Source organism: Ambystoma mexicanum, chromosome 8 (assembly GCF_040938575.1).
Source record: "Ambystoma mexicanum isolate Mex_15411 chromosome 8, UKY_AmexF1_1, whole genome shotgun sequence".
Classification (NCBI taxonomy): domain Eukaryota; kingdom Metazoa; phylum Chordata; class Amphibia; order Caudata; family Ambystomatidae; genus Ambystoma; species Ambystoma mexicanum.
The window spans coordinates 1,437,674,085-1,437,687,889 of record NC_090929.1 but is presented as its reverse complement, the minus strand read 5'-3'; positions in this window follow the sequence as shown (position 1 = coordinate 1,437,687,889).

The following is a 13,805-nucleotide window of genomic DNA, read 5'->3' as shown; positions in this document are numbered from 1 at the left end:
TTTCAGAACAATTAGCTTATGGTAATACATTAGGCAGACCATCAGAAGGCTTATTAATAGCTTCAAAAAATTCCAAAATTGTAAAAACATCTAAATTAAAAATGTTTTGCAAGCCCTAAATTGCGCTCATACCAAAAGAATTCATGAATTAGTCGATGTTAAATGGCTATGTATCTTTATTTTGTCAAACAGAGATTGAAAGTTTCAATTTTTGTCATTGAGCACTTAGTTCAAAGTTCTTTAAAGTTACCCAACAAGACATATGAAGGATTTATCTACAAGGTACTAAACACAAAATTCATCATAACATGACCCGGTTTGAAAAGCAATCATTGAAGGAACTACAGGACAATGCTGACATCATTGTCAGAATAGCGGACAAATGAGTCAATATTGTAATGCACAATACCGAAGACTACATACAAAATGGCCATGATACATCTTGAAGATACAGATTGTTATGAAAAACTATCCACTAACCCATTGCCCAAATTGCAGGAAGTTTGGAAACTTATCAGTCAGAACTGGAGAAACTTAGACCTAAACACATATGAAGAATATCAATACATGAATATATCCTTTCCAATAATTTCCACAATATATTTCGTACCAAAAATCCACAAAACATATATTAATTTCATTCCACCGGATTTGTTTGTCACACTACCAATTACATTTTTTGAACTTCATAACTTGATGCCCGGATCTGGGCCCTTTTGAGAGCGGCTGTGTGACCTGGTATTTATACTTGGTCTCTAGCTGTTGTTGTACTTTGAAGTCCGGGTGACTACAGACTTGTCGCAGCCAGCTCCATTTGAACAACAATTAGTATATTTTTTACTTCTACATCGACTTGGATATGTAAAAGATTTCTAACCACTGGTGCCCACTCACTTCCCTGTTTATATACTCAAAGTAGACCAAGATTTGCATTAAATATTGGATGAAAAACCCACCACAACCTTTCGAAAATGCAAGAATCTTAGAGACAAACTTAGTTGTCATGCATGTCCCTTCTCAGCCACCAACTCAATCAGCCATAACCCACGCTTCACACATCTCTCTCAGGAGTAAAGATAATGTTATGCCGCAGCACCGTCAGCAAAGAAGATCATCTGTGTATTTCAAATGGTTATTACCTTGGCGCATGTATTGCCATACGAGAAAGCGAATTTCTTTATCTATACGATCTCGGAGGAGGAAGGATCGACGTTCACAGCAATCATGTGACACGGTTTCCACGGTAACGCATCCTCACGTTGCTGCAACGCATCCTGAAATGTGATGCGCACGTCCGGAAACACGTGATCTGGGTTTCCATGGGAACATGTTTAAAACTACGATTCTTCGGATATACAGTGCTTCTCAGTTGTTAGTCACAGCGGTTTAGCCTCAGATTACAGTACTTTTGACCTCAGACTTCGTTATTGTTGTCCTTTGTCCTCCGCTTGTCAGTGCTTCACCTCGGACTGCAGCCTTCTTCTGGTTTTTGACCATGGACTTGTAACACGGATTGATTTTCTACTCTCCCTACTGTTTGGATACACAGACTTCAATTTGGACCACGCTCTTGGTTCTTCCGAACTATTGGAGGAAACTCACGTCTCTTGCCTGAACTTTGTTCTGCTGCAGCAGCTGCTTCCAGCGAGCCCTTCAGTGATTGACAACCCTTCAGGTTTCTTCCAGTTGCTTGATGCTTGGGCTCACTGAGCTCTCCCCGCCTCACCTCCCATTTAATATTCCTGCAGAATACATCTTGGTAGGTGCCTTCTACTTATTACCTGGTGTTGGCTTAACACAATTCCTGTTCTGTATTCACTCAATCTGTTAATTCCTTTACAGCAGCCACTTGGAGGATTCGGGTTCCTGTTCCTGCCACCTGTGGCCCTAATCTCTGAACAGCAAAGTTAATTGTATCTTGCTGTTGGTTGCTTAGGGACGGAGGTATACATACTCCACGCAAGAAGCAAGTTCTGACAGATGAGAAGCCTTTTTCTCTTGTCTGGCTTATGGATCCCTCCGCCGGGGACACAGTGGCTGCTCTGGTCCAAGCCATATCGGTGTTACGTTCTGATATGGCAGCTGCCACAGTAGCCATTTATCAGCATCTTGATACCATTCAAAGCGAGCGACATACATTACCCGCAGATGCTGAATTCAGGGACTCTGCACCACAACCCAATACCCCACAGGTGTCCCCTTCTGTCACGACTCAGGTTATAGTGCCTATTCCCTTCCCTCTGGCCACACCCGAAAAGTTTCAGGGACACCCACGCAAATTTAGGATGTTTCTGAATCAGTTCAAATTGCATTTTCTGTGTAAACCACAGGCATTCCCGAATGCTACTACCAAGGCAGCTTTCACCTTGTCCCATCTGGGCGGTATTGCTGCGACCTGGGATAACCCTTTACTAGAAGGCGATAGCCCTGGTTTGTACGACTTTGACCTTCTGGGTATGGAGATGACCAAAGTATTTGACAAGGCTCAATCACGAGACCTGGAGTTGCTCAATCCTACTCAGGGCAAAAATCCCCTCATTGAGTATGTCACCCGTTACAACCAATTGGCTGTTGAAACAGCCTGGCCTGAAGATAATAAGGCTGTCATTTTCTACAAAGCTCTAAGCGACAGGAAAGACGCATTAGTGGTGGTTCCATCCTTACCCGCTCAATACAATGATCTAGTAGACCTGGCATTACAGGTCGATGCCCGACGGGCGGAAAGAAAATACAAGACATGCTTTGCTGCTTCCAGGTTCACGCCAGTTACTGAAACACAACGAGAGCCCATGCAGATCGGGGGAATCTGCAGTCCTATTACAGCCACAGAAAGAGAACATAGAAGAACTGCTAACGCATGCTTCTATTGTGGTCTTAATGGACACTATGTTAAGGAATGTTCTCGTTGACCCAAACTCAAGACACCAGGTTTTCAGAAGGCTCGTCCTGAACCTTGGGGGCATGGACGAGCCTAGCCTTGACCCCCTCGGCACCCATGCCCGCTTTAGAAGGAATGAAACCGATATCGGTACAGACCAAACTGTCATTTTCCCATGACACACAACACCCTGTCCATCTGGTTGTTGATTCAGGTGCCATGGGTAATTACATAGACATTTCTCTAGCAGCCACACTGAATTTACCATTGCAGAACAAGAGTTGACCTGAATTAGTGCAAGCAGTAGATGGGACTTCTTTAATATCTGGCCCTATCAAACAACAAACCACCTCATTAACTCTGGTAATTCAGGATATCTATAGGGAAAGTATCACGTTTGATCTGATCACTACCCCTCAATTTGGGCTCATTCTTGGAATACCGTGGTTACGCTTACACAATCCTGTAGTTAATTGGGAGACTGGTCAATTATATTTCAAATCAGCCTTTTGCCAATCTACGTGTTTAACACACTGTGACGTTCTAGAGACGCCATCACAGCTGTTGGGGGCAGTTGCTCAGCTCACATTGAATGACTCCACTCCCATGGATGTCGATTCACCCCAACATGTAGTGGGTGTCAAAGCACCAGGTATCCCTTCCATCTATCAGGATTACTGTGAGGTTTTTGATAAAGGTTGTGCTGAGACGCTTCCTCCACATAGGTCTTATGACTGTCCTATTGATCTAATACCCAATGCAATTATACCCACAGGGCAAATTTATTCTCTGTCACCACCTGAAGAACAAACACTGAAAGAATACATAAAGACTGCTCTTAGTCTAGGACACATTCGGCATTCAACATCACTGGCTGCTAGTCCCATTTTCTTTGTTCCAAAACGGGAAGGGGGCCTACGTCCCTGTGTTAATTACAGGAGATTGAATTCTCTAACCATCAAAAACCGTTATCCCATACCACTCGTCGGTCCTTTACTAGATCGACTGACCCACGCCTCCATATATACCAAGTTAGATCTTAGAGGGGCCTACAATCTGGTGTGGATACCCACGGGTGATGAATGGAAGACAGCGTTTTGCACACGGTATGGCCTCTACGAATACTTGGTCTTGCCTTTTGGATTATGCAATGCACCCGTCACGTTTCAGCGGTTCATGAATGATGTCTTCAGCGATATTGTGGACACCTTTGTTATCGTTTATTTAGACGATATATTGTTGTTCTCTCCATCCTTACAAGAACATGTGGTTCACGTGCGGGAGGTGCTTTTACGGCTTTGTACTCATGCCCTATATGCTAAACCCGAGAAGTGTCTGTTTCACTTATCAAGTGTGGACCTCTTGGGTGTCCATATTTCTCCGGGGGCTTGTCCATCAATACTTCAAAGGTGAAGGTTGTAGTAGAATGGCCGTTCCTGACGTCAGTAAAAGAACTCCAATCGTTTCTTGGCTTCGCCAACTTCTACAGATGTTTCATTTCTGGTTTTTCTTCCATTGTAACTCCCCTCACTTCTCTCACCAACCCACAGGCAATATTTCTATGGACAGCTGTACAACAAGAAGCCTTCAAAACCTTCAAAGCCACTTTCACCTCAGCACCTGTCTTTCAACACCCAAATCCTGATCTCTAGTTCATAGTGGAGACAGATGCTTCCTCCTACGCCCTGGGGGCTGTCCTTTCACAAACCTGCCCTGCCAACGGGCACCTGCATCCCCTAGCATTCCACTCACATAAATTTAACACAGCTGAAACCCATTATACATTGACAGAGAAGGAGCTATTGGCTATGAAGGAAGCATTTCAGACCTGGAGACATCATCTCCTGGGAGCCAGTCACCAGACTATAGTATACACTGATCATCGGAACCTTTGAGACCTGGCATCGTTGAAGTGTGCTAAGAGCAGACAAGTCCGATAGCATCTGTTCTTCTCGTCATATGACTTTATCATTAAGCACCGACCCGGTGGCTCACACGGGAAAGCCGATGCTATGTCCCATTCCCCTGGGGGTTTTTGCATTCCTATATACCCCGAAACAGTGTTAGACAAGAAACACCTAATCTGTCGTTGTACCCCACCACCTGATCTACTCCACAACATCCATCAGTGGACGGATTTACATCCCGAACAGGTATCAGCGTGGGATTTGGTTTTACGGGAGGGTCTGCCATATTACCAGGAGAAACTGTTCTTGTCCACTCCAGACACACGCAGCCACGCCCTAGAGTGGTCACATGATGCCCCCATTAATGGACATCCAGGGCAGAAAAGCTCCCTTGGATCACTGCAGCAGTGGTGTTGGTGGCCTGCAATGCGGAAAGACGTCAACACTTATGTGAACACTTGTTCCGTGTGTGCCCAATGTAAAAATAGATAGGGACACCCTTTAGGTCTACTTCACCCATTGCCTGTTCCACCTAGACCTTGGCATACTCTCACCATGGACTTTGTTACTGATTTACCCAGGGTTAAGTGCTTTGACACGATCTGGGTAGTAGTAGACTCCTTCATGAAAATGGCCCGTTTTCTCCCTTGTTCCGGTGTGCCCTGAGCCCACAAACTGGCTGTATTTTTCTTTCAGGAGATATTTTGTCTTTTTGGGTTACCCTCTGTCCTTGTGTCGGATCGTGGGTCTCAATTCACGTCAAAGTTCTGGAGGTCCCTAACCCAATTACTGGGCATAGATGCTAGATTTTCTTCCTCGTACAATCCAGAGACAGATGGGCAAACCGAATGGGTCAAACAAGTGATGGAACAATACTTACGGTGCCTGTCCCTTCAGAATCAGCAATCTTGGTACCAGTTGATGCACCTGGCTGAATTTGCATATAATAATGCTTCACATTCCTCCACAGGTTTTTCACCTTTTTATACCCTGTATGGTCAACATCCCTGCACTCTTCCTATTCCTGACCTTTCTGTATTGCAGACCCCTGCTGCCACAGTATGCATCAGAGATCTACCCATGATTCATGCTCAAACACTTATTCATCTTCGCGAAGCACAAGAGGCCATGAAAGTCGCTGCAAACAAAAAACGCTTACCATCTCCCTCCTATGCGATAGGTGACAGAGTCTGGTTGTCCACCAGGCATCTCAGTTTCCCTGGTTCTCGCAAGCTGCTACACCGATTTGTAGGGCATTACATGATCACGCATGTAGTCAATCCTGTGGCATTTTCCTTATATCTTCCTTCTTCCAGGCGCATTCACCCTGTCTTTCACTCTTCTCTCCTCAAACGATGCCCCCCATCTACTAGACTGGTTCTGCCCCCTTCTCCCATTGTACAGGACGGAGCCTCTGAGTACAAGGTCAATGCCATCTTGGGCTCCCATGTTACCAGGGCTCAGTTATATTATATGGTCGACTGGTTGGGATACGGTCGTGAGGAGAGGTCGTGGGAGCGTGCTTCTGATGTCCATGCCCCCCTCCTGGTGTCTCACTTTCATCGGGACCACCCATCCTGCCCACGGGGCGTGGGCATTGGGGGGGTTCTATCATGCACGTCCCTTCTCAGCCACCAACTCAATCAGCTATAACCCACACTTCAAACATTTCTCTCAGGAGTAAACATACTGTTATCCTGCAGCACCATCAGCAAAGAAGATCATCTGTGTATTTCAAATGGTTATTACCTTGGTGCATTTATTGCCATATGAGAAAGCGTATTTGTTTGTCTATACGATCTCAGAGGAGGAAGGATGGACGTTCACAGGAATCACATGACGCGGTTTCCATGGTAACATGTCCTCACGTTGCTGCAATGCATCCTGACACGTGATGCGCATGTCCGGAAACACGTGATCCGTGTTTCCATGGGAACAAATTTAAAACTACGATTCTTCGGATACACAGTGCTTCTCAGCTGTTTGTTGCAGTGGATTGGCATTACGTGTCTTCCAACCTCGGATTACAGTACTTTTGACCTCGGACCTCGTTATTGGATTCCTCTTTCCTCCCCTTGTCGGTGCTTCACCTCAGACTGCAGCCTTCTTCTGTTTTTTGACAACAGAATTGTAACACGGATTGATTTTGGACTCTACCTACTGTTTGGATACACAGACTTCAATTTGGATCACGGTCTTCGTTCTTCCGAACTATTGGAGGAAGCTCACGTCTCTTGCCTGAACTTTGTTCTGCTACAGTAGGTGCGTCCAGCGAGCCCTTCTGTGACTGACAACCCTTCAGGTTGCTTCCAGTTGCTTGATGCTTGGGGTCACTGAGGGAACAGGTTTACTCCTGAACACTCTCCCCGCCTCACCTCCCATTTAACATTGCTGCAGAATACATCTTGGTAGGTGCCTTCTACTTATTACCTAGTGTTGGCTTAATGCAATTCCTGTTCTGTATTCACTTAATCTGTTAATTCCCTTATAGCAGCCACTTGGAGGATCCGGGTTCCTGTTCCTGCCACCTGCGGCCCTAATCTCCGAACAGCAAAGTTAATTGTATCTTTCTGTTGGTTGCTTAGGGACGAGGTATACATACTCCACGCAAGCAGCAAGTTCTGACATTAGTCCATCTCACTTTCAATACAAACAACCTGAATCAACTAAACCACAATCAATGTGGCTACAAGCTCCCTTACAGGGAAACTACAAATGTGGCCAATGCCAGATAGGCAAGTACTCTGAGAAAGCCAAGATAACTATTCTATTGCCCAATGGCAAACAATTGACATAAAACAACTAATAAACTGTAACAGTAACAGTAATCATGTCATCTATGGCATCAAATGTGTTTGTGAGCTCATATATATTGGAAGCTCGATCAGACAACTCAAAAAAAGAATTGGGGAGCACATAAGAGCTATAATAAATGAAGATACAAGATCACCACTATCAGTATATTTCCAATCAAACCATACTCAGGATCAACTAAGTGCATTACGGTTCTTTGGAATAGAAAAAAATCAACATCCCACCAAGAGGAGGCAATCTGGATAAAATCCTGTGCAAACAGGAAGCAAAATGGATATGTAATATGGATACATGCCATTCAGGGTTAAACTCAGACCAGGAACTTCATCACTTTCTCTGAACAAAGAGACATTTGCCCTCATTACAAGTCAGGCATTAAGGGTTTAACGGCGCCGTCGGCGCCGTTAACCCTTAACGCCTGATTCACACTTTAACGCCTGCTTTTTGCAGGCGTTTAAGTCCAAGGCACTAAGCGACCTTGGTGCTAATTACGGCACCATAATTTACGGTGCCATAATTAGCGCCTTCCCCATCCCCATCCCCATTATGCACTATGGGACAAAAATGGGAATGGGGAAGGGCAAATGGTGAATGGGGAATTACCGCCCCACTCACCTTGGAATGTGGCGGTAATGCCGCCATCCACTATGGTGGAATCCGGCATGGACCATGGTGCTAATAGCACCATGGTCCACCGCCTGACTTGTAATGAGGGCCATTATATACTGTGTGTTCTCAATTAACACTCATTCAATATACCATGGACATCTCATGCCAACATTGAAAATCTCAGACTGACGATTTGTGTTCTATATGTGCTTTACTTTGAAAATATGAATGACCAATGTGTTAATTACTACACATCATGTACAACTCAGACCAGTAACTTCACCATTTTCTCGAAACAGAGAGATACTATATATTGTGCGTTCCCAAGTAAGATCAATATATTGTGCCAATCATGACAACTTAGGACTGGTGACTCTTGTACTATGTTTGTTTCACTGTGAATATATACAAAATTGATCTGTCACTACACATTATGCACATTAGTGATACACCTTTTACAGTTCAGCCTTTCAGTCAGTATGTATTTAGAATAGGACACTTTCACCTTAAGGCCCACCATCACATATCATCATTTCAACATTAGGGACCTACTTCTATGTTTTACATCTTTTACAATTATGGTGCACTTATATAATCCAGGACCTTACACACACATTACATTTATACTATCTAACATAATTCACAAACACACACTACACATAGGACCTGTATCCCGACTCAAAATGGCGGCATCATGCCAGCAAGATGATGTCATCGTGAATGTATACGCGAGGATGTCATCGCGTAAGATATATACAACTCGATTGTGAGGTAACAATTATGGCGACCTCACCATCCACAGCAACGGCATATCTACACAACAGCTATTACACAGGTAAGCCAACCATAGAAGCCCCTACTTTAGGTTACCTAATTAAAAATAAGTATCCAACTAGGCTATTACCAATTTTCTAAGATGTTGTTAGTATTAAATGGCACACTATAATTCACGTTATGCTTCTTTAAAGGATGCACTTCAGACTAGAAACCTGTCAGTCCCAGCAACCTAGACTGGATTCCCATATCCCAAACATACAGAACACATCCACATTGTAAGTACAAACTTTCTATTTTTAGCTATATGTAATGTATTTCAAGTATACTTACCACAAGGTCCCTAAATTCCATTTGGAGGAAAAACATGTTTTTCACTCTTGCTATTGACCTACAGGGACATCATCCATTATATAAACAAGTGAGCCTGACTTCCAGATATATTGCCATGCCTCCTGAAGAACAACCCCCACCCTGGGTGGAGAAACACGTGTTGAAACATTCAGAGGATTAGCAGGATTCCAAATTCATTCACTTTAAGTAACATTTTAAGAGGCACCATCTGCCACAAACTGACAGCACAATTGGTCGGTATATGTAACCAAGGCAACATTAGCAACTACAGCAAACGCATTGCAATTGAAGGCCAAGGTGATTCAACTAAGTACAAGTGCACAAATTTATCAGCACAGTAACCTTACACTTTCTGTTATATAATATTGGAAGTTCGAAAGTTTACTCAAGAAACAAAGGCTATGTACAATGATGCTAATTTTTTAGTCAAGTATTTCAACAGGATTTTGAACTAACAGGAATGTGAAAGTATAACAGTGTAGTAACTACAAAGTTCATGCAATCTAATTCTTTCCTTTTTTGAACTAAGTGCTCAATGACAAAAATTGAAACTTTCAATCTATGTTTGACAAAATAAAGATACCTAGCCATTTAACATCGACTAATCCATGAATTCTTTTGGTATCAGCGCAATTTATGGCTTGCAAAACATTTTTCAGTTATTCCTAGTCCTGACAAGTCACAGGACATAGACCCAGTTAGCAACTTACCAGACACCTAACACCAGCAATAGGATTGTGCCGTAGGTGTTGAAGACTGGTTATCCTACAATCTTTTAAAACATCTAAATTAAACTGTGAACATTATGGCATTTTAGCAACAAAACTTTATATTTACTTGGAAACCAAGTTGAGATGCCCGTTGGTTCTGAACCTGTACTATAACCCTGTGCGTTCCTGCTTATCTGAGTTTTTGGAAAAGATTGCAGAGGTTCTGGTGGAGGGAATATCTCAAGAGGATGGATGCAGTTTCCTATTGGCTGGGGACTTAAATTCTTGCTGAATCATTAGAACCTTGGGCGGGGGGACAGCAATAACTTGGCAGTAGAAAATGGAAAAAAGTGACTGGATTTTCTAACTGATTGGGACTTGCTTATCTGTAATGGAAATGTGGAGGGGGACCTCAACCCAGCCCCCACATGGGGAAAAGATATATCTAGGTCCATTCTGGACTATATTGTTGTCTCCAGAGAGCTTTTTGACAGGTGTGTTAACATTGAAAATTATGCCATCTAATAATAACGACCATAAAATGCTAACTCTAAGACTAGCCTGGGGAAGTATGGGCATGGGGGAAGCCAATACTCAAATTTAGAATTAAATCAGGGTGGTAACAGATTGATGAGATTTAATGGGAATGTAAGAAAACTAATTATAAATCTGAAAGAAAGTATTATGATGTTGTCCACGGACCAACTATCCAGGGTTTGTAAGCCAGACCATTTTAAAACCTTTGTATGGGACCTTCACAGCCCTCAAAGGGGCGTGATCACTCAATCAGAAACAAAACATAAATATAGCTTTGATCAGTACACATGGTATAGGCAGAGAGAGCTGCAGAAACATTTTCTCTTTTGACTACTGCAGAAAAGATGCAGTAAAATAAATGTCTAATCTGAAAGATTAGAAACTGGAAAAGATCTAATAGACATTTGAAACTACAAAGGCAAGGGGAATCCATGCTGAACACCCTAATATAAAAAAAATACTAGAAACATCTGGTCACTAGTAAATAAGGGGAAGGAAACCCAATTACAATGCAAGAGTAACGTTGTGTCTGAAGAGATATGGTCAGTCCATTACAGGAATCTGTTTGGCAAGGTTGGGAAAAACATGGAACAAATCCGGCTGAATGTTCCCTGGACTCTGAGTCTATCAAGAGAAGGGTTTGATTTCTTAATAAAGAAAGTATCATCATCGAGACCAGTGGGCTGGAATAGCCTATCAAATTATATTTTCAAATCTGACCAGGCCTCCTGGACAAGGGCACTCTTTGCACTGTTCAAAAACATAATAGTTCATAGGAGCTGCCCTGATAGCTGGAAGACGGCTTTGGTCATCCCTATCTACAACAAGGGCAATCGGACGCGGCCTGTTAAATATCTTCTGATTGTCCTTCGGATGCGGATAGTAAGATTTATGCGGGTGCAGTATTAATGAATCTGGAGAGATGGGCAGAAGATGTTAGCATCCTGGACAAATGTCAAATTGGTTTCAGGAAGGCCATGTACACCACTTTAAATGGCCTTATTATTCACATACTACGGGATAGCTGCTGGAAGGTTGGAAGTCCACCACTGTATATGGAAATGGTGGACTTTGATACGATAGACAGATCCTGCCTCTGGGCAAAGTTAAGTGTATGGAGCATTCGCAGGTGTTTACTTGCTATAATTATCTATCTGCACCAGAATACGAATATTCAGGTCAGGCTGGATACTCAAGGAATCCTGTCAAAACCAATAAACACAGAAAGAGGCGTAAAATAAGGATGCATACCTGCCCCCTGTCTTTTCAATCTATATCTCGCTGACATGAATTAATCTGTGGGCAAGAACGCCTTTGCTAGTCCCAAAATCGGTGTGTGAAAGATCATCTGGTTGGCATATGCCAACGATATAATATTTCTGGACTTTACACCTAGGGGAATCCAGCATCTGTTGATAGCGAAGGGGAGCTATGCAGAAAAAAACTATCAAATTATTATCCCGGGAAAGACACAGATTACGAGATTTTCTAATGCAGCCAAAAAAAGGGCAGAGTTTAAATGGACTCTGAATGTGCAAACTGTAATGTTTACCAGAGAATGTATATATCTGGGGTTTCAAATGAATTACCACCCTAATAAGAAACTGGTGAAGGGCAGGGTGAATGCCAAAGTAGATCAAATGGCATCCCAAATGAAGAATATCAAAAGTTGGTACTGCAAATTCTCTATTCTACCGTTAATTAAGTTATTGGGGAAAGATTACACCTACACTGCTCTATGGAATGGATATAGAGTTGTAGGCCCTGGTGTTTTAGCTGGGAGCGGTTGGAGAGAAGAATTTGGAAGAGAGCATTACATTATATCCTCCACACCCTCTGCTGATTGTCTCCCCCTGATATGGGTTAGGCTTAAACTCTTTAAAGTCATGTATATTTTGGAGGCTGTTGTTCAATAGAAGATATGTCTCTACTCTTTGCCCTCTACAAATTATCCAGAACAGGACTGCAAAACTTGTCCATGACCTCGAGCCTAGGGATCATATCTCTGCAGCCCTGAAATCTCTTCACTGGCTCCCTGTGGCTGGGATGGTCAAGTATAAGACCCTCTGCTTTGTCCACAAGGCTTTCTGGGGCCAGGGACCACACTACATCCAATGGTCTCTTCCTAAGCATCTTCCTTCTCGAGCCCTCTGCTCATCCACCTCCAACTCTCTGAGGGTGCGACACTTCTCCAGGCAGAGAGTTGTGGGTAGATCTCTGTCTTCAGCCGGGGCCTCCCTCTGGAACAGCCTCCTTGCCTCTCTCAAACTTGAGCAGGTCCACCTAAGGTTCCGGAAGCAACTGAAGACCTTCCTTTTTACTTTTGCTTTCTCTCTCCCTCTCCCTTGCTGATGCCCCTGTCTGCTGTGCATACTGGTTATCTGGCCACCCACTGAACTTGCGGGACCAGACTCCTGCACGACCGGTTGTCCTTGCACTGCCTCTGGACCTCCCAACCACTTAAGAGACTGTGGCCCTCATTACAACTCAGGCGTTAAGGGTTAACGCCACCGTTAATCCTTAACGCCTGATTCTGACTTTAACGCCTGCTTTTAGCAGGCGTTAAAATCCATGGCGCTAACCCGCCATGGTGCTAATTACGCCGCCGTAATTTACGGCGGCGTAATTAGCGCCTTCCCCACTCCCATTATGCCCTATGGGGCAAAAATGGGAATGGGGAAGGGAAAATGGAAAATGGGGATTTACCGCCCCACTCACCTTGGAATGGGGCGGTAAATCCGCCATCCACCATGGTGTAAACGGAGTTTACACCATGGTGGTAAAGTTGGTGCACTTAGCACCAAGGTTGTAATGACCTCCTGTATCTGCTACCCTACAGTCCCCTGACTCTCTGCACTTATGAGCCACCTCCCGGCTGCACTTACTAGTTACTTTGCACTCTCCCTTCCCCTCTCCCCCCAGGCACTTCTCTCCCTGCCTCCCCCAGCACTTGCGTGATCTGAATGACACAAGGCCTAGGAAGATCATTGTTTTTGTCCTCCTTCTGTCCGACCTTCCTTGTCTTGTTGCGCCTAGAAACACTAGGTGAGCTCTAAATGACTAACCATATCATATCATTAATTGCAAGGGGTCTCAAGAACTATTAAGAACCATCTTTGCACGTTTTGTACATAGTGAAGACTGGCTGCAGACACACACATTCTGGCAAAGACTCTCCTCGGGACACGAGAATGTCCTGCCTGTCGATTGAACTCATACAAG